The sequence below is a fragment of the Bombina bombina genome, chromosome 2 (genome assembly GCF_027579735.1).
Source record: "Bombina bombina isolate aBomBom1 chromosome 2, aBomBom1.pri, whole genome shotgun sequence".
In the NCBI taxonomy this organism is placed as follows: domain Eukaryota; kingdom Metazoa; phylum Chordata; class Amphibia; order Anura; family Bombinatoridae; genus Bombina; species Bombina bombina.
In genome coordinates this window covers 1420467489-1420490208 of record NC_069500.1, presented here as the reverse complement: position 1 = coordinate 1420490208, position 22720 = coordinate 1420467489, and positions in this window count along the sequence as shown.

The window sequence follows — 22720 nt, the reverse complement described above, 5'->3', positions numbered from 1 at the left end:
CTAATGTGTGTAAATACACTTATTAACACATAAATATATATGTATATCAGCATGTACATATATATGTGTGTGCTAATGTGTGTAAATACACATAAATATATATGTAAACCAGCATGTACATATATATGTGTGTGCTAATGTGTGTAAATACACTTATTAACACATAAATATATATGTATATCAGCATGTACATATATATTTGTGTGCTAATGTGTGTAAATACACTTATTAACACATAAATATTTATGTATATCAGCATGTACATATATATTTGTGTGCTAATGTGTGTAAATACACTTATTAACACATAAATATATATGTATGTCAGCATGTACATAAATATTTGTGTGCTAATGTGTGTAAATACACTTATTAACACATAAATATTTATGTATATCAGCATGTACATATATATTTGTGTGCTAATGTGTGTAAATACACTTATTAACACATAAATATATATGTATATCAGCATGTACATATATATGTGTGTGCTAATGTGTGTAAATACACATAAATATATATGTAAACCAGCATGTACATATATATGTGTGTGCTAATGTGTGTAAATACACTTATTAACACATAAATATATATGTATATCAGCATGAACATATATATTTGTGTGCTAATGTGTGTAAATATACTTATTAACACATAAATATATATGTATATCAGCATGTACATATATATGTGTGTGCTAATGTGTGTAAATACACATAAATATATATGTATATCAGCATGTACATATATATGTGTGTGCTAATGTGTGTAAATACACTTATTAACACATAAATATATATGTATATCAGCATGTACATATATATGTGTGTGCTAATGTGTGTAAATACACATAAATATATATGTAAACCAGCATGTACATATATATGTGTGTGCTAATGTGTGTAAATACACTTATTAACACATAAATATATATGTATATCAGCATGAACATATATATTTGTGTGCTAATGTGTGTAAATACACTTATTAACACATAAATATATATGTATATCAGCATGAACATATATTTGTGTGCTAATGTGTGTAAATACACGTATTAACACATAAATATATATGTATATCAGCATGAACATATATATTTGTGTGCTAATGTGTGTAAATACACTTATTAACACATAAATATATATGTATATCAGCATGAACATATATATTTGTGTGCTAATGTGTGTAAATACACATATTAACACATAAATATATATGTATATCAGCATGAACATATATATTTGTGTGCTAATGTGTGTAAATACACATAAATATATATGTATATCAGCATGAACATATATATTTGTGTGCTAATGTGTGTAAATACACATAAATATATATGTATATCAGCATGTAAATATATATCTGTGTGCTAATGTGTGTAAATACACTTATTAACACATAAATATATATGTATATCAGCATGTACATATATATTTGTGTGCTAATGTGTATAAATACACTTATTAACACATAAATATATATGTATATCAGCATGAACATATATATTTGTGTGCTAATGTGTGTAAATACACTTATTAACACATAAATATATATGTATATCAGCATGAACATATATATTTGTGTGCTAATGTGTGTAAATACACTTATTAACACATAAATATATATGTATACCAGCATGTACATATATATTTGTGTGCTAATATGTGTAAATACACTTATTAACACATAAATATATATGTATATCAGCATGAACATATATATTTGTGTGCTAATGTGTGTAAATACACATAAATATATATGTATATCAGCATGAACATATATATTTGTGTGCTAATGTGTGTAAATACACATAAATATATATGTATATCAGCATGAACATATATATTTGTGTGCTAATGTGTGTAAATACACTTATTAACACATAAATATATATGTATGTCAGCATGTACATAAATATTTGTGTGCTAATGTGTGTAAATACACTTATTAACACATAAATATATATGTATACCAGCATGTACATATATATGTGTGTGCTAATGTGTGTAAATACACTTATTAACACATAAATATATATGTATGTCAGCATGTACATATATATTTGTGTGCTAATGTGTGTAAATATATGTATATCAGCATGTTCATATATATTTGTGTGCTAATGTATGTAAATACACTTATTAACACATAAATATATATGTATATCAGCATGAACATATATATTTGTGTGCTAATGTGTGTAAATACACTTATTAACACATAAATATATATGTATATCAGCATGTACATATATATGTGTGTGCTAATGTGTGTAAATACACATAAATATATATGTAAACCAGCATGTACATATATATGTGTGTGCTAATGTGTGTAAATACACTTATTAACACATAAATATATATGTATATCAGCATGTACATATATATTTGTGTGCTAATGTGTGTAAATACACTTATTAACACATAAATATTTATGTATATCAGCATGTACATATATATTTGTGTGCTAATGTGTGTAAATACACTTATTAACACATAAATATATATGTATGTCAGCATGTACATAAATATTTGTGTGCTAATGTGTGTAAATACACTTATTAACACATAAATATTTATGTATATCAGCATGTACAATATATTTGTGTGCTAATGTGTGTAAATACACTTATTAACACATAAATATATATGTATATCAGCATGTACATATATATGTGTGTGCTAATGTGTGTAAATACACATAAATATATATGTAAACCAGCATGTACATATATATGTGTGTGCTAATGTGTGTAAATACACTTATTAACACATAAATATATATGTATATCAGCATGAACATATATATTTGTGTGCTAATGTGTGTAAATACACTTATTAACACATAAATATATATGTATATCAGCATGTACATATATATGTGTGTGCTAATGTGTGTAAATACACATAAATATATATGTATATCAGCATGTACATATATATGTGTGTGCTAATGTGTGTAAATACACTTATTAACACATAAATATATATGTATATCAGCATGTACATATATATGTGTGTGCTAATGTGTGTAAATACACATAAATATATATGTAAACCAGCATGTACATATATATGTGTGTGCTAATGTGTGTAAATACACATAAATATATATGTATATCAGCATGTACATATATATTTGTGTGCTAATGTGTGTAAATACACTTATTAACACATAAATATATATGTATATCAGCATGAACATATATATTTGTGTGCTAATGTGTGTAAATACACTTATTAACACATAAATATATATGTATATCAGCATGAACATATATTTGTGTGCTAATGTGTGTAAATACACGTATTAACACATAAATATATATGTATATCAGCATGAACATATATATTTGTGTGCTAATGTGTGTAAATACACTTATTAACACATAAATATATATGTATATCAGCATGAACATATATATTTGTGTGCTAATGTGTGTAAATACACATATTAACACATAAATATATATGTATATCAGCATGTACATATATATTTGTGTGCTAATGTGTGTGAATACACATATTAACACATAAATATATATGTATATCAGCATGTACATATATATTTGTGTGCTAATGTGTGTGAATACACTTAAATATATATATATGTATATCAGCATGTACAAATATATTTGTGTGCTAATGTGTGTAAATACACTTATTAACACATAAATATATATGTATATCAGCATGTACATATATATTTGTGTGCTAATGTGTGTAAATACACTTATTAACACATAAATATGTATGTATATCAGCATGTACATATATATCTGTGTGCTAATGTGTGTAAATACACATAAATATATATGTATATCAGCATGTAAATATATATCTGTGTGCTAATGTGTGTAAATACACTTATTAACACATAAATATGTATGTATATCAGCATGTACATATATATCTGTGTGCTAATGTGTGTAAATACACATAAATATATATGTATACCAGCATGTACATATATATGTGTGTGCTAATGTGTGTAAATACACTTATTAACACATAAATATATATGTATATCAGCATGTACATATATATTTGATTGCTGCCATTGCTGGCGCTGAAGTTCTGATACCGTAAGCGATGGCATTAAGGCTCTCGTGCCCTGGTATTACAAAGTGGAGCAATAATATTGCTTTTATGAAAGCGATATATAGCGTTCCACTTGTGATTTAGCCCTTTGTGTTCTATGTCCCTTTAAAAAAAACAATGAGTTAACAAGTTATAGCAATTTTGTTTTCTATTTTATATATTGATAAATCATTTTAATAAGTACATTTCTACCAATGACTAACTTAAATCTAATATAAATCTAGAATGACGATACAGATCTTCCCACCGATGCTGTGACTGAGCCTGAATCTATTACTGAGCTGTCAGCTGTGCATGAGAAGAAGTTCTATTCACGTAAAGGTAATGTGCCCTGTATTACACGAAAGACAACCGAGGAACATCTATTGTTCTGTCTCGCTGAATAGAATCAGATAGAACTCACATACAGAATCTTCTCTAGTTTTCTATTTATTTTCTGCAATCTCTTTTGCACAATCACACACTTGTTTCTGTTACTTTAATGTTCAGATTTTAGAATTATGTGCTTCAAAGTTATAGGTAGTAGTGATGGGGTTAGAGTAGGCTACGGTTAAATATAATGATAGAGATAGGTCTTATAGCTCTAGGTCTTACATGTGGGTAGGGCTAAGGCCTCACCAGAAAACCTGAAAATCTAAATCCCCTAAATCAATATAAGACCCCCCTATAAAATCAGTCTCCCACCTCATCACAAAAACTGCCATAAAGCCTGAATACTCAAAACATAAAAACAATAACTGTTACCTGTTTAAAGGTAAAACTAAAGGCTCGCTCTATAGAACAGTACACACTAACATATACACAAAAAGTAACACTAAACACCCTCCCTCTATAAAACAGTAGACACTAACATATACACAAAAAGTAACACTAAACACCTCCCTCTATAAAACAGTACACACTAACATATACACAAAAAGTAACACTAAACACCTCCCTCTAGAAAACAGTACACACTAACATATACACAAAACACAGTAACAGTAAACACCTCCCTCTATAAAACAGTACACATTAACATATGCACAAAACACAGTAACACTAAACACCTCCCTCTATAAAACAGTACACACTAACATATGCACAAAACACAGTAACAGTAAACACCTCCCTCTATAAAACAGTACACACTAACATATGCACAAAACACAGTGACACTAAACACCTCCCTCTATAAAACAGTACACACTAACATATGCACAAAACACAGTAACACTAAACACCTCCCTCTATAAAACAGTACACACTAACATATGCACAAAACAAAGTAACACTAAACACCTCCCTCTATAAAACAGTACACACTAACATATGCACAAAACAAAGTAACACTAAACACTTCCCTCTATAAAACAGTACACACTAACATATGCACAAAATAAAGTAACACTAAGCACCTCCCTCTATAAAACAGTATACACAAACATATGCACAAAACAAAGTAACACTAAACACCTCCCTCTAAAAAACAGTACACACTTACAAATGCACAAAATAAAGTAACACTAAGCACCTCCCTCTATAAAACATTATACACTAATATATGCACAAAACAAAGTAACACTAAACACCTCCCTCTATAAAACAATACGCACAAACATATGCACAAAACAAAGTAACATTAAACACCTCCCTCTATAAAACAGTACACACTAACATAGGCACAAAACACAGTAACAGTAAACGCCTCCCTCTATAAAACAGTACACACTAACATATGCACAAAACACAGTAACACTAAACACCTCCCTCTATAAAACAGTACACACCTACATATGCACAAAACACAGTAACACTAAACACCTCCCTCTATAAAACAGTACACACTAACATATGCACAAAACACAGTAACACTAAACACCTCCCTCTATAAACCAGTACACACTAACATATGCACAAAACACAGTAACACTAAACACCTCCCTCTATAAAGCAGTACACACTAACATATGCACAAAACACAGTAACAGTAAACACCTCCCTCTATAAAACAGTATACACTAACATAAGCACAAAATAAAGTAACAGTAAACACCTCCCTCTATAAAACAGTATACACTAACATATGCACAAAACACAGTAACACTAAACACCTCCCTCTATAAAACAGTACACACTAATATATGCATAAAACAAAGTAACAGTAAACACCTCCCTCTATAAAACAGTACACACTAACATATGCACAAAACACAGTAACAGTAAATACCTCCCTCTATAAAACAGTATACACTAACATATGCACAAAACACAGTAACACTAAACACCTCCCTCTATAAACCAGTACACACTAACATATGCACAAAACAAAGTAACACTAAACACCTCCCTCTATGAAACAGTACACACTAGCACATACACAAAACACAGTGACACTAAACACCTCCCTCTATAAAACAGTACACAATAACATATGCACAAAACAAAGTAACACTAAACACCGCCCTCTATAAAACAGTACACACTAACATATGCACAAAACACAGTAACATTAAACACCTCCCTCTATAAACCAGTACCCACTAACATATGCACAAAACAAAGTAACACTAAACACCACCCTCTATAAAATACTACACACTAACATATGCACAAAACAAAGTAACAGTAAACACCTCCCTCTATAAAACACTACACACTAACATATGCACAAAACAAAGTAACACTAAACACCACCCTCTATAAAACAGTTCACACTAACATATGCACAAAACACAGTAACACTAAACACCTCCCTCTATAAAACAATACACACTAACATATGCACAAAACAAAGTAACACTAAACACCTCCCTCTATAAAACAGTACACACTAACATATGCACAAAACACAGTAACACTAAACACCTCCCTCTAAAAAACACTACACACTTACATATGCACAAAACAAAGTAACAGTAAACACCTCCCTCTATAAAACAGTACGCACTAACATATGCACAAAACAAAGTAACACTAAACAACTCTCTCTATAAAGCAGTACACACTAACATAGGCACAAAACACAGTAACACTAAACACCTCCCTCTATAAAACACAACACACTAACGTATGCACAAAACAAAGTAACACTAAACACCTCCCTCTATAAAACAGTACACACTTACATATGCACAAAACAAAGTAACAGTAAACACCTCCCTCTATAAAACACTACACACTAACATATGCACAAAACACAGTAACACCAAACATCTCCCTCTATGAAACAGTACACACTAACATATGCACAAAACAAAGTAACACTAAACACCTCCCTCTATAAAACAGTACACACTTACATATGCACAAAACAAAGTAACATTAAACAACTCCCTCTATAAAACAGTACACACTAACATATGCACAAAACACAGTAACACTAAACACCTCCCTCTATAAAACAGTACACACTAACATATGCACAAAACACAGTAACACTAAACACCTCCCTCTATAAACCAGAAACACTAACATATGCACAAAACACAGTAACACTAAACACCTCCCTCTATAAAGCAGTACACACTAACATATGCACAAAACACAGTACCAGTAAACACCTCCCTCTATAAAACAGTATACACTAACATATGCACAAAATAAAGTAACACTAATCACCTCCCTCTATAAAACAGTATACACAAACATATGCACAAAACAAAGTAACACTAAACACCTCCCTCTAAAAAACAGTACACACTTACAAATGCACAAAATAAAGTAACACTAAGCACCTCCCTCTATAAAACATTATACACTAATATATGCACAAAACAAAGTAACACTAAACACCTCCCTCTATAAAACAATACGCACAAACATATGCACAAAACAAAGTAACAGTAAACACCTCCCTCTATAAAACAGTACACACTAACATAGGCACAAAACACAGTAACACTAAACACCTCCCTCTATAAAACAGTAAACACTAACATATGTACAAAACACAGTAACAGTAAACGCCTCCCTCTATAAAACAGTACACACTAACATATGCACAAAACACAGTAACACTAAACACCTCTCTCTATAAAACAGTACACACCTACATATGCACATAACACAGTAACACTAAACACCTCCCTCTATAAAACAGTACACACTAACATATGCACAAAACACAGTAACACTAAACACCTCCCTCTATAAACCAGTACACACTAACATATGCACAAAACACAGTAACACTAAACACCTCCATCTATAAAGCAGTACACACTAACATATGCACAAAACAAAATAACACTAAACACCTCCCTCTATAAAACAGTACACACTAACATATGCACAAAACACAGTAACACTAAACACCTCCCTCTATAAAACAGTATACACTAACATATGCACAAAACAAAGTAACACTAAATGCCTCCCTCTATAAAACAGTATACATTAACATATGCACAAAACACAGTAACAGTAAACACCTCCCTCTATAAAACATTATACACTAACATAAGCACAAAATAAAGTAACAGTAAACACCTCCCTCTATAAAACAGTATACACTAACATATGCACAAAACACAGTAACACTAAACACCTCCCTCTATAAAACAGTACACACTAACATATGCAAAAAACACAGTAACAGTAAACACCTCCCTCTATAAAACAGTACACACTAATATATGCACAAAACAAAGTAACAGTAAACACCTCCCTCTATAAAACAGTACACACTAACATATGCACAAAACACAGTAACAGTAAATACCTCCCTCTATAAAACAGTATACACTAACATATGCACAAAACACAGTAACACTAAACACCTCCCTCTATAAACCAGTACACACTAACATATGCACAAAACAAAGTAACACTAAACACCTCCCTCTATGAAACAGTACACACTAACATACACACAAAACACAGTAACACTAAACACCTCCCTCTATAAAACAGTACACAATAACATATGCACAAAACAAAGTAACACTAAACACCACCCTCTATAAAACAGTACACACTAACATATGCACAAAACACAGTAACACTAAACACCTCCCTCTATAAACCAGTACCCACTAACATATGCACAAAACAAAGTAACACTAAACACCACCCTCTATAAAATACTACACACTAACATATGCACAAAACAAAGTAACAGTAAACACCTCCCTCTATAAAACACTACACACTAACATATGCACAAAACAAAGTAACACTAAACACCACCCTCTATAAAACAGTACACACTTACATATGCACAAAACACAGTAACACTAAACACCTCCCTCTATAAAACACTACACACTTACATATGCACAAAACAAAGTAACAGTAAACACCTCCCTCTATAAAACAGTACGCACTAACATATGCACAAAACAAAGTAACACTAAACACCTCTTTCTATAAAGCAGTACACACTAACATAGGCACAAAACACAGTGACACTAAACACCTCCCTCTATAAAACAGTACACACTAACATATGCACAAAACACAGTAACACTAAACACCTCCCTCTGTAAAACAGTACACACTAACATATGCACAAAACAAAGTAACACTAAACACCTCCCTCTATAAAACAGTACACACTTACATATGCACAAAACAAAGTAACATTAAACAACTCCCTCTATAAAACAGTACACACTAATATATGCACAAAACACAGTAACACTAAACACTTCCCTCTATAAAACAGTACACACTAACATATGCACAAAACACAGTAACACTAAACACCTCCCTCTATAAAACAGTACACACTTACATATGCACAAAACAAAGTAACAGTAAACACCTCCCTCTATAAAACAGTATACACTAACATATGCACAAAACACAGTAACGCTAAACACCTCCCTCTATAAAACAGTACACACTAACATATGCACAAAACAAAGTAACACTAAACACCTCCCTCTATAAAACAGTACACACTTACATATACACAAAACAAAGTAACAGTAAACACCTCCCTCTATAAAACACTACACACTAACATATGCACAAAACACAGTAACACCAAACAGCTCCCTCTATGAAACCGTATACACTAACATATGCACAAAACAAAGTAACACTAAACACCTCCCTCTATAAAACAGTACACACTTACATATGCACAAAACAAAGTAACATTAAACAACTCCCTCTATAAAACAGTACACACTAACATATGCACAAAACACAGTAACACTAAACACCTCCCTCTATAAAACAGTACACACTAACATATGCACAAAACACAGTAACACTAAACACCTCCCTCTATAAAACAGTACACACTTACATATGCACAAAACAAAGTAACAGTAAACACCCCCCTCTATAAAACAGTATACACTAACATATGCACAAAACAAAGTAACACTAAACACTTCCCTCTATAAAACAGTACACACTAACATATGCACAAAATAAAGTAACACTAAGCACCTCCCTCTATAAAACAGTATACACAAACATATGCACAAAACAAAGTAACACTAAACACCACCCTCTAAAAAACAGTACACACTTACATATGCACAAAATAAAGTAACACTAAGCACCTCCCTCTATAAAACATTATACACTAATATATGCACAAAACAAAGTAACAATAAACACCACCCTCTAAAAAACAGTACACACTTACATATGCACAAAATAAAGTAACACTAAACACCTCCCTCTATAAAACAGTACACACTAACATATGCAGAAAACACAGTAACAGTAAATGCCTCCCTCTATAAAACAGTACACACTAACATATGCACAAAACACAGTAACACTAAACACCTCCCTCTATAAAACAGTACACACCTACATATGCACAAAACACAGTAACACTAAACACCTCCCTCTATAAAACAGTACACACTAACATATGCACAAAACACAGTAACACTAAACACCTCCCTCTATAAACCAGTACACACTAACATATGCACAAAACACAGTAACACTAAACACCTCCCTCTATAAAGCAGTACACACTAACATATGCACAAAACACAGTAACAGTAAACACCTCCCTCTATAAAACAGTATACACTAACATATGCACAAAATAAAGTAACAGTAAACACCTCCCTCTATAAAATAGTATACACTAACATATGCACAAAACACAGTAACACTAAACACATCCCTCTATAAAACAGTACACACTAACATATGCAAAAAACACAGTAACAGTAAACACCTCCCTCTATGAAACAGTACACACTAACATATACACAAAACACAGTAACACTAAACACCTCCCTCTATAAAACAGTACACAATAACAAATGCACAAAACACAGTAACACTAAACACCTCCCTCTATAAGCCAGTACCCACTAACATATGCACAAAACAAAGTAACACTAAACACCACCCTCTATAAAATACTACACACTAACATATGCACAAAACAAAGTAACAGTAAACACTTCCCTCTATAAAACACTACTCACTAACATATGCACAAAACAAAGTAACACTAAACACCACCCTCTATAAAACAGTACACACTAACATATGCACAAAACACAGTAACACTAAACACCTCCCTCTATAAAACAATACACACTAACATATGCACAAAACAAAGTAACACTAAACACCTCCCTCTATAAAACAGTACACACTAACATATGCACAAAACACAGTAACACTAAACACCTCCCTCTATAAAACACTACACACTAACATATGCACAATACAAAATAACACTAAACACCTCCCTCTATAAAACAGTACACACTTACATATGCACAAAACAAAGTAACAGTAAACACCTCCCTCTATAAAACAGGACGCACTAACATATGCACAAAACAAAGTAACACTAAACACCTCCCTCTATAAAACAGTACACACTTACATATGCACAAAACAAAGTAACAGTAAACACCTCCCTCTATAAAACACTACACACTAACATATGCACAAAACACAGTAACACCAAACATCTTCCTCTATGAAACAGTACACACTAACATATGCACAAAACACAGTAACACTAAACACCCCCCTCTATAAAACAGTACCCACTAACAAATGCACAAAACATAGTAACACTAAATACCACCCTCTATAAAGCAGTACACACTAACATATGCACAAAACAAAGTAACACTAAACACCTCACTCTATTAAACAGTACACACTAACATATGCACAAAACACAGTAACACTAAACACCACCCTCTATAAAACAGTACACACTAACATATGCACAAGACATAGTAACACTAAACACCTCCCTCTACAAACAGTACACACTAACATATGCACAAAACACAGTAACACTAAACACCTCCATATAAAAAACAGTACACACTAACATATGCACAAAACAAAGTAACAGTAAACACCTCCCTCTATAAAACAGTACACAATAACATATGCACAAAACAAAGTAACAGTAAACACCTCTCTCTAAAAAACACTACACACTAACATATGCACAAAACACAGTAACACTAAACACCTCCCTCTATAAAACAGTACACACCAACATATGCACAAAACACAGTAACACTAAACACCTCCCTCTATAAAACAGTACACACTAACATATGCACAAAACACAGTAACACTAAACACCTCCCACAATAAAACAGTACATTCTAACATATGCACAAAACACAGTAACACTAAACACCTCCCTCTATAAAACAGTAGACACTAACATATGCACAAAACACAGTAACACTAAACACCTCCCTCTATAAAACAGTACACACTAACATATGCACAAAACAAAGTAACACTAAACATCTCCCTCTATAACACAGTACACACTTAAATATGCACAAAACACAGTAACAGTAAACACCTCTCTCTATAAAACAGTACACACTAACATATGCACAAAACACAGTAACACTAAACACCTCCCTCTATAAAGCAGTACACACTAACATGCACAAAACACAGTAACAATAAACACCTCTCTCTATAAACAGTATACACTAACATATGCACAAAATAAAGTAACACAGTAACACTAAACACCTCCCTCTATAAACCAGTAGACACTAAAATATGCACAAAACAAAGTAACACTAAACACCTCCCTCTATAAACCAGTACACACTAACATATGCACAAAACAAAGTAACACTAAACACCCTCCCTCTATAAAACAGTACACACTAACATATGCACAAAACACATTAACAGTAAACACCTCTCTCTATAAAACAGTACACACTAACATATGCACAAAACACAGTAACACTAAACACCTCCCTCTATAAAACACTACACACTAACATATGCACAAAACAAAGTAACAATAAGCACCACCCCTATAAAACAGTACACACTAACATATGCACAAAACAAAGTAACACTAAACACCTCCCCCTATAAAACAGTACACACTAACATATGCACAAAACACAGTAACAGGAAACACCTCTCTCTATAAAACAGTACACACTAACATATTCACAAAACACAGTAACACTAAACACCTTCCTCTATAAAACATTACACACCAACATATGCACAAAACACAGTAACAGGAAACACCTCTCTCTATAAAACAGTACACACTAACATATGCACAAAACACAGTAACACTAAACACCTCCCTCTATAAAACAGTACACACTAACATATGCACAAAACACAGTAACAGTAAACACCTCTCTCTATAAAACAGTACACACTAACATATGCACAAAATAAAGTAACACTAAAAACCTCCCCCTATAAAACAGTACACACTAACATATGCACAAAACACAGTAACACTAAACACCTCCCTCTATAAAACAGTACACACTAACATATGCACAAAACACAGTAACAGTAAACACCTCCCTCTATAAAACAGTACACACTAACATATGCACAAAATAAAGTAACAATAAACACCTCCCCCTATAAAACAGTACACACTAACATATGCACAAAACACAGTAACACTAAACAACTCCCTCTATAAAACAGTACACACTTACATATGAACAAAACATTGTAACAGTAAACACCTCACTCTATAAAACAGTTCACACTAACATATGAACAAAACAAAGTAACACTAAATGCCTCCCTCTATAAAACAGTATACATTAACATATGCACAAATTAAAGTAACACTAAGCACCTCCCTCTATAAAACAGTATACACTAACATATGCACAAAACACAGTAACACTAAATGCCTCCCTCTATAAACCAGTACACACTAACATATGCACAAAACACAGTAACACTTAATGCCTCCCTCTATAAAACAGTATACATTAATATATGCACAAAATAAAGTAACACTAAGCACCTCCCTCTATAAAACAGTACACACTAACATATGCACAAAACACAGTAAAACGAAAAACCTCCCCCTATAAAACAGTACACATTAACATATGCACAAAACTAAGTAACACTAAGCATCTCCCTCCATAAAACAGTATACACTAACATATGCACAAAACACAGTAACACTAAACACCTCCCTCTATAAAACAGTACACACTAACATATGCACAAAACACAGTAACACTAAACACCTCCCTCTATAAAACAGTACACACTAACATATGCACAAAACAAAGTAACACTAAACACCACCCTCTATAAAACAGTACACACTAACATATGCACAAAACAAAGTAACACTAAACACCACCCTCTATAAAACAGTACACACTAACATATGCACAAAACAAAGTAACACTAGACACCTCCCGCTATAAAACAGTACACACTAACATATGCACAAAATAAAGTAACAGTAAACACCTCCCTCTATAAAACAGTATACACTAACATATGCACAAAATAAAGTAACACTAAACACCTCCCTCTATAAAACAGTACACACTAACATATGCACAAAACACAGTGACACTAAACACCTCCCTCTATAAAACAGTATACACTAACATATGCACAAAACAGAGTAACAGTAAACACCTCCCTCTATAAAACAGTACACAGTAACATATGCACAAAACAGAGTAACAGTAAACACCTCCCTCTATAAAACAGTACACAGTAACATATGCACAAAACAGAGTAACAGTAAACACCTCCCTCTATAAAACAGTACACACTAACATATGCACAAAATAAAGTAACACTAAACACCTCCCTCTATAAAACAGTACACACTAACATATGCACAAAACAAATCTAGAAAACCATTAAAGTGAAGGTCAATTTTGACGAATTAGTGTCCGGTTTTTAATAATCCTATTAAAAACAAGGGCACTTTAATTCATCAAAATGTCTTTAAAAACTTACCTTTTAATCCTGAAAGCTGCTGCAGAGCTTCCTACGCCCGTCGCAAGACCTCTTGGTGGGTCCAAAATGACGAATCCGGCTTCATCCAATCACAGCGTTCCCTTTAGGCCATGATCCCCCTGGGGGGGGGAACGCTGTGATTGGAGGAATCCGGATTAGTCATTTCTGACGTAAGCAGAGGCTTCCAACGGCCGGGGAATCGATGGAGCAGCAGGATAAAAGGTACGTTTTTGAAGAAAACGCTTGAAATGTCAATTTTGATGAATTAAAGTGCCCTTGTTTTTAATAGGATTATTAAAAACCGGACACTAATTCATTAAAATTGACCTTCACTTTAACCCTTTCATGACGGGCCTAATTTGTCTACAAAGGAAAAACATGTGATCGTGAGATTTCAACATTGGGATCAGTTCAGGGTGGTGTGTCTATGACACTAGGCACTGCATCCAGGCCGTGATCCAATTCAGGAAGTGCTGTTGGCTACGGTACAAATGGCAAAAACGTTCCCTGCTGTCCTAACTGTGCTAAAGCCCAGTGCAGTTAGGACGGCATGGAACATCCTAACGTTGGGAAGGGGTTAAACAGAAAGCAAAACAAGACAACCTCTGCAGCTTTAAAATAGTGATACGATGTGCAAGTGCATTTCATACATGTCCCGTGTATCATTATTGTGTTGTTAGTGGTTTGATGCGTGAGATATTATCATGCACTGCATGGGCTCCTCGGGCATCTCTAGATATTAATGACAGGAACTCTAGCTAAAGATAAACTCAAAATGATTTGTTTAGCAATGTTCAATAAATACAGCACGACCCCTCTGCAACATCGCGGGTGTCTTTGAATCTACCCCAAGAAATGATCTCTGTACATTATTTAAGTCTAGTGCAGTTGTATCACTATTGTGTACAGAATGTGTATCTGAAATGCTTAAAGGGACATGTTACTGTGGTAGAGTTAGAGCATGTTCTTATTGTATCCAAAAGGTTACACACACACATGCTGCACATGCTTGGGTCAGGGGCCATGTTCAGCTGCAGACCAGTAGTGCATTGCCAATCCAGAGCAGGTACTATGTTATTTAACCCCTATGTGGGGCTTAAACACTTATTTATAGGCTAAGAAATGTATATTAAGATACTGATCATGCCTACTGACTGCAAAACCCTTATATTTATAGTGATGGTAAACTTTCCCCTTATAAACAGATCTGGAATGTTAGTGATATTTTAGATGGAGTTTAATTCATCAGTTGTAATGAAGTTCCGCTATAATACTTTTCCACACACTTCAAAAGTCATTTTCTGTGAGTTAATGTTTTGAATTGTTCTCCAATCAGCGCTATAGCTACAACAAAAGTGCCATATGGGTAGAGCGCTGATTGGACAACAATTCAAACCTTTAGCTCACATAAAAATTTACTTTTGAAGTGGGCAGTGGAGCGTGGGGAATTTGAGTTTCATATCTATATTCAAAAGCAAGTTACAGCCCATCTTCATTACAACTTAGGAATTAAACTCCATCTAAAATATCAATAACTGTCAGGAACTGTTTATATAATAGCGGAAGTTTACCATCACTTAAACCAAATCACTGGCGATAAACAGTGTTTTACTAACTGAATGTAGCTCTTCTATTTTAAGACTATTTGTTTTTATTACAGAGAAAGTGAAGATTATATATTTAACCAGGCAGAAGTTGGAACGTACCCAGCATGACAACTTGCATCAGAATGTCCTGCTTAAAAACTTCGGACGAAGAGCCATATACAGTCTGCTCTATAACTCTTCTACTCAATAAGTCATCTACAGTCAGATTCCGGACAATCCTCTTCAGTACCTGTTTTTGGACTCTGCCTTTCTACCTCTACTGCCAGCTTGTTGTTGACCATTTCTTGTACCTGACTTCGCCTCTAGAACTACTAGACAACTCTGCCTGTCTGATATTGGCTCTGCCTGTTCCAGTGAAAACCATCTCAGCCTGCTCCAGGGCTATATGTCTCTGCCTATTCCTGACATTTCCTATGGTACCTCTATCTTGCCTCCTGAAAGTTTCATCCTTGCCTGCCTCCAGCAAGTTCCATCCTTGCCTGCCTCCAGCAAGTTCCATCCTTGCCTGCCTCCAGCAAGTTCCATCCTTGCCTGCCTCCAGCAAGTTCCATCCTTGCCTGCCTCCAGCAAGTTCCATCCTTGCCTGCCTCCAGCAAGTTCCATCCTTGCCTGCCTCCAGCAAGTTTCATCCTTGCCTGCCTCCAGCAAGTTCCATCCTTGCCTGCCTCCAGCAAGTTCCATCCTTGCCTGCCTCCAGCAAGTTCCATCCGTGCCTGCCTCCAGCAAGTTCCATCCTTGCCTGCCTCCAGCAAATTCCATCCTTGCCTGCCTCCAGCAAGTTCCATCCGTGCCTGCCTCCTGCACATTCCATCCATGCCTGCCTCTTGCACATTCCATCCGTGCCTGCCTCCTGCACTTTCCATCCGTGCCTGCCTCCTGCACATTCCATCCGTGCCTGCCTCCTGCACATTCCATCCGTGCCTGCCTCCTGCACATTCCATCTGTGCCTGCCTCCTGCACATTCCATCCGTGCTTGCCTCCTGCACATTCCATCCGTGCCTGCCTCCTGCACATTCCATCCGTGCCTTCCTCCTGCACATTCCATCCGTGCCTGCCTCCTGCACATTCCATCTGTGCCTGCCTCCTGAAAGTTATATCCATGTCTGTACTTAGTGCCCTGTGCTTTGTTATTATATGTAATATATATCTCTCTGTACATACTGCCATTTTGTTTAGTTATTCTATGTACTGTATATCTCTGTATATACTGCCCTTTGCTTTGTAATTCTATGTACTATTCGTCTCTGTAAATACTTCCCTGTGCTTTGTTATTCTATCTTCTATATGTCTCGCTGTACATACTGCCCTGTGCTTTGTTATTCTATGTACTATATATATCTCTTTGTAAATACTACCCTGTGCTTTGTTAATCTGTACACTATATGTCTCTGTACATACTTCCCTGTATTTTGTTATTCTATGTACTATATGTCCCTCTGTACATACTGCCCTGTGCTTTGTTATTATATGTATATATGTCCCTCTGTACATACTGCCCTGTGCTTTGTTATTATATGTATATATGACTCTCTGTAAAAATACATAGCCCTTTATTTTTTTATTTAATAAATATCATTTTAAAAAAGTGCAAGTTGTAGTAAATAATATTGTGTTGAAAAAGGAACAACTGTGGTTGAGTTAGCCTTTGTTTCAGCTGTAGCTCAAACATATATGTACAGTGGTTAAAGAAAAAATATATATTTAAATATTGCTGTACAGTTGTTGTAATCCCTTGAATTTCTTATTTAATAAATGTTTATTATTATTAAAAAAGAGAATTCTATAGTAAATACTAATGCATTGATAAAGGATACAGTGATTGAGTTAGCCTTTGTTTCAGTGCCATACCATTAACTATGAAACAGTTGATGATGTCCCATTGAAAGTCCCATTGAAAGCCATATTAAAACAATTGGAGCTCACAGTATATGTAAAGTAATGAAAATAGTGACTACTAATAGAGGCTTTGTAAAGGGTTTATCTATTCCCCTGACAATGTTTTATACCTGCACCTTGGTATCCTAGGGAAATGTAATAATACATCATTATAAATACTAATAATATAATAAAATACCACCTGCACAACATTTACTATACCATAAGAGCTTGAGGTACAAATATATGGATATCGGCAGTGATGACTTTATAAAATAAACTCTACATGTTAGAAGAAAATAATCAACCATATATTGAAATAAATAAAAATAATGAGCTCCATTACATATGCGGCGTCGCCCGCAAAAGCTGGCGCCGACTGTTTTTACGCGATTTTGGTATTACATATACAGCGTAGCATACAAGTTACGCGCGTATATTTTACCTGTCGGCCGCATTTTTTACTCCCATAGACTAACATAGAACAGCCGCACAATTAAGTATCCAATATACAGCGTAACGACTTACGCGCGCAGAATTCAGAAAATCTACTCCATTCTCTCCTCGCCACACATGGCAGGCGCAGTAATCCTTGCACTGACTAAAAAAGCAACGTAACTCCCTGGAAGCCTTAACAAACACATACATTTAAGCGGCATCTCAAAAAGTTAAAGGGACAGTATACTATAAAATGTATGAGATTGGCATTTTTAAGGTTTATTTGTGTATTTATAGAAAAGAGAGAAGGCGCCAACATAGCGTGATTCTGCAGATATATGCTAGATATATAGTGTGACACAAATACACTTACGTGTATTAAAGCACTATAATGTAGTGCAAACTAAGCAGACCGGATCCTCTGAGTTGTCCGGTGAACTCTCTCCAGGTATATATGACAGGAACAACTGTAGGAGTGTTTCACTCTGATGTGTGCTCTATAAATATAAGAGACAATCCCCACATAGCATTATACTGTATGAATAAAATAATTTTGCTAATAGGTGGATAAATTACACTCACGTGTGGTCTAGCACTGTAATGTAGTACAGACAAGGCAGGCCAGAGTCTCTGAGCTGTCTGGCAAGCTCTCCTCCACGATCAAGTGAAACCAGGTGTATGGTGTATCTATTAGCTTGCTTGCAGAGTTCAGGGTGTGGTTAACAGCCACAACAAAGGTTTGTTATTGTGAATAAAAAAGTGGAATCAAAAATAGCAAGTAACTTAGGAAAACTTAAAAACAAGTGTTTACTAAACACATAGATAAAATACAGCGACGCGTTTCTCAGTAAAATGATTGTTTCCTCAGGCTGATAAAAATGGTAATTACTTGCTACATTATATACACATGGCTGACCAATCAGAGAGCCAGAAAAACACACACACCCTTACTGGTCACATGACTTAGTAAATGGTGTGTGTTTACAATAGGGATAGGTGTAACATGACAGTTCCATGCAGCATACGAACTATATATCTCTTATTTGTTAAAAATTATTTGGTGCATATTAAAGCTAAAAATACATTAGTATAGAAATTGATTAAACTAATAGAGACCATATTGTCTTGTCTAAAACATATTTATATATATATACAAACTATTGCAAAAAGAGGCTGCTCGTTGGGTGGTAACTAGCCATAGAACAAGCTATTATGCTATTGTTTGTTCCCAGGTTGAGCGCTTCTCTCTTTTTATTTATGCAAATGATGACATTTTGGGAAGTCTCCCTAAGTGTGATGCAGGAATCCAGACGTGGACCCATTGCTCAGTGTGCCTAGAGGGATATGGCTGCACCTCACTGATGAGGTCCACAATAGGCCGAAACGTACATCTGGGGTTTTGCTGTTTCTCTCGTTCAGAGAGGGATTGCCTGGTATTTCGGGGCTGGACTGTACTGTGAAGTCAGGATCAGACTGATATGCTTCAGGAAAGTTCTTCTCTGTGAAACACATGTTGTGCAAAAAGAGGCTGCTTCTTGGGTGGTAACTAGCCATAGAACAAGCTATTATGCTATTGCTCATTCCCAGGTTGTCTCTTTTTATTTAAACTATTGCACATGTCTAACACACATCTGCAGGAACAAACTAAATGATAACAGTTCACGTTATTATCACTTATTATATAATAAAGGGACCGTATTGCAATTCCTTGCAATACGGTCCCTTTATTATATAATAAGTGATAATAACGTGCACTGTTACCATTTAGTTTGTTCCTGAGATGTGTGTTAGACACGTGCAATAGTTTGTATATAAATCATTTGTAGACAAGACAATATGGGCGGCCATTTAACAAGCTCCGTAGTGAGCTTATGGGCACGTGTTTCTGACGAGTCTTCAGACTCGCCAGAAACAGCAGTTATGAAGCAGCGGTCACAAAGACCGCTGCTCCATAACCCTGTCTGCCTGCTCTGAGCAGGCGGACAGACATTGCCGGAATTCAACCTGATTGAGTGCGATTGGGTTGACACCTCCCTGCTGGTGGCCCATTAGCCGTGAGTCTGCAGGGGGCGGCGTTGCACCAGCAGTTCTTGTGAGCTGCTGGTGCAATGCTGAATACGGAGAGAGTATTGCTCTCCGCATTCAGCGAGGTCTGGCGGACCTGATCCGCACTGTCGGATCAGGTCCGCCGGACTTTGTTAAATAGAGGCCATGGTCTCTATTAGTTTAGTCAATTTCAGTACTAATGTATTATTAATATGCAGCACAACATTTTTTAACAAATAAGAGATATATAGTTTGTATGCTGCATGAAACTGTCATATTACACCTATCCCTATTGTAAACACACACCATTTACTAAGTCATGTGACCAGTAAGGGTGTGTGTGTTTTTCTGCCTCTCTGATTGGTCAGCCATGTGCGTATAATGTAGCAAGTAATTACCATTTTTATCAGCCAGAGGAAACAGTAATTTTACTGAGAAACGCGTCACTGTATTTTATCTATGTGTTTAATAAACACTTGTTTTTAAGTTTTCCTAAGTTACTTGCTATTTTTGATTCCACTTTTTTATTCACAATAACAAACCTTTGTTGTGGTTGTTAACCACACCTTGAACTCTGCAAGCAAGCTGAAAGATACACCATAACCTCACCCGGGTTAGCCCCCCCATATTCAAAATTTTATCAAATGATCATTCCATTTGTTAGATCTTTGTTAGATCAGGTTAGATCAACTGTTTTCTTTGTTAGATCTACTCCAAAATATGAAATATTAACAATCTTTTTCAGGGGGGCTAACCCGTAGCCAGCCCCCCCTCAACAAAAATTTGGACAAAATGTTATTGATTATGATAGCTCCACGGTAGATCAGGTTTGATCAGCCAAAAGTTTTGTTAGATCTAGTCTAATTACTGAAATATTGCATTTTTAATGAGGGGGGCTAGCCCCCCCCTCAACTGAAATCTGGACCAAATTTTATTGATTTTGATAGATGTACGTTAGATCATTTTAGATCAACTTTTTTTTCCGTTAGATCTATCACGCAAGCGGCGGTATTCACAATCCTATTTTGTGTGCGGGGGAGGGGTGATCCCCGGGTTAGCCCCTCCCTCAACTGAAATCTGGACCAAATTTTATTGATTTTGATATATATACGTTAGATCAGGTTAGATCAACTGCTTTTTCGCTAGATCTATCACGCAAGCGGCAATATTAACAATCCTATTTTGTGTGTGGGGGAGGGGTGATCCTGGGTTAGCCCCCCCTCAACTGAAATCTGGACCAAATTTTATTGAATTTGATAGATATACGTTAGATCAACTGTTTTTTTCGTTAGATCTATTACGCAAGCGGCAGTATTAACAATCCTATTACAACAGAAAAACAGTTCCCAAGTATATATAACCACATGTGAACGGACTTCAAACGTTCTGAATCTTCTATATAAATGATGGAGGGTACTAGGAAATAAGTGGCACTTCTATGAAGTAATATTCCAATAA